Below are 2,012 nucleotides of genomic sequence, written 5' to 3' on the forward strand. Positions count from 1 at the left end.
TATATTACTGGCTGTTTTCTGCTGACGGGTCAGTCACAAGCATGCAGAACTTCCTGATTCAGTTCTGTTTGTTTGTCGCTCATAATTAAATCATTTATTACGACCACACACGCAGACTTTTCTGGCATTATTCCAGCGTGTTTCTGCATTCTTGGTAAATCGTGCCACCACAATTTTGGCGTTGCCACCACAGTATACAATTAATGAAAGCTGTACAGCTTTAGAAAAAATATTTTCTGAAGAAGTCACCTCCCAATAAATATATTTTGGAAAATCTAACCTTTCATTTTCACTCAGTACTTTTACTTTTATCACTTAAGTACATTTTATGTCAAATTTACTTTTGATGCTTAAGTACATATTAAATCAGATATTTTAAGAGTTTTACTCAAGTAATATTTTTAGAGAAGACTTTAACTTTTACCAAAGTATTTTTATGATATTTGTACTTTTACTCAAGTATCACTTTGAGGTACTTTATAAAACACTGGGTGAAACATGTTTAAAAGTCAGGCTTCAGTACCCTCAAGCTACCGAACTAGTAATCATTGTTATAACTTTAGCTAATTAGCATGCTAATTAACAGATATAACTAGGTAGATAGAGTACACCTTTAAATTAGATCTAATTAGATGTTTTATAAACACATAGAAACAAAAAGAGTGATCTGAAAGTACAACAGAACATAGAACTTACCTGAGATGAGCTACAGTCACTTCATGACACCACAGTTATGTGTCACACCTGTGAAAACATCWCCACATCTTTTCTTGTCATTTCAACTGGAGTCAAACATCAGGCAGAAAATTCACATTCTGTTATAAAACATCCTATTTCTGTTTCCAACTGCAGTGTTCCCTTTGAGTTTCTGAGCCTGTGGATGGCCAGCTAGTAGTGACATCATCACAGATCAACTGATTTTAGCTGTATTTTTATATTTTTTCTGTAGAATGAGTACAAGTACACAGTTTGGTGAAAAGAACGACACATTGACTGATGTCATAACTTGAGGGAATAGTTGATTGTCAATCAAGTAAAGATGAAAATATTGAAAAACTGTGAGAGAATACCAATTTTTTGGCATTGTTTTAGCAACTGTTGTTTTTATTGTTAAGAAATATTTTTTGCATTAAACTTGGTCAAATCATGTAGAAATGTGTTTTAAGAGTTATTTTTTCAACGTATGATGTCAGCATGTGTTCTGTATTTACTGACAGCCGACCTGAGGATCTGAGGAGTCACCTCACATTTTTCTGATAAAAATTAAGGYTTCAAACACTAACATGGCCTCAATTTATTTTTCACAATATTTCTGACAGAGAAGACCCTCCAATAATGCCCCCTTTTCCACTAGTGCCACTTAGTGTGGTGTCGGACCGGTCGGTGTAGGTACGGGTCGGACCGGTTGGATTCCCACTGATGTTCCAGTCCGGTTCCAGTGGGTGTGTTTGGGGCGGTTGGTGGAGGTGGTTTTTAGGATTTTTGAAAAAAAAAAAGGGGCAAAAATGAGAGATGGAAACACATTTGATGAATAACTTTTGAAATTTTAAACATTTGCAAAAATTTAGCCAATCAGTGATGAACAATGTTCTGACGTCACATTTAGGTGTCAGCTGGGACCGGTTGGAACCACAATGAAGTAGGTAGTAAAAAAAGTGCCGGTTCCATGGATCTGCCTAATGGAAATGTCTTGGAACCGTACCGAACCGAACCGAACCGTACCGACACCAGACTAAGTGGCACCAGTGGAAAAGGCACTGCTTCTGAACAGAAGAATCACAAGTGAGAAGTATGACAGACCACGTCAGGTTCTGTTGGACCATGTCAGGTTCTGTTGGACCATGTCAGGTTCTGTTAGACCATGTCAGGTTCTGTTAGACCATGTCAGGTTCTGTTGGACCATGTCAGGTTCTGTTGGACCATGTCAGGTTCTGTTGGACCACGTCAGGTTCTGTTGGACCACGTCAGGTTCTGTTGGACCACGTCAGGTTCTGTTGGACCACGTCAGGTTC

Source organism: Austrofundulus limnaeus, unplaced genomic scaffold (genome assembly GCF_001266775.1).
Source record: "Austrofundulus limnaeus strain Quisiro unplaced genomic scaffold, Austrofundulus_limnaeus-1.0 Scaffold1444, whole genome shotgun sequence".
Classification (NCBI taxonomy): Eukaryota; Metazoa; Chordata; class Actinopteri; order Cyprinodontiformes; family Rivulidae; genus Austrofundulus; species Austrofundulus limnaeus.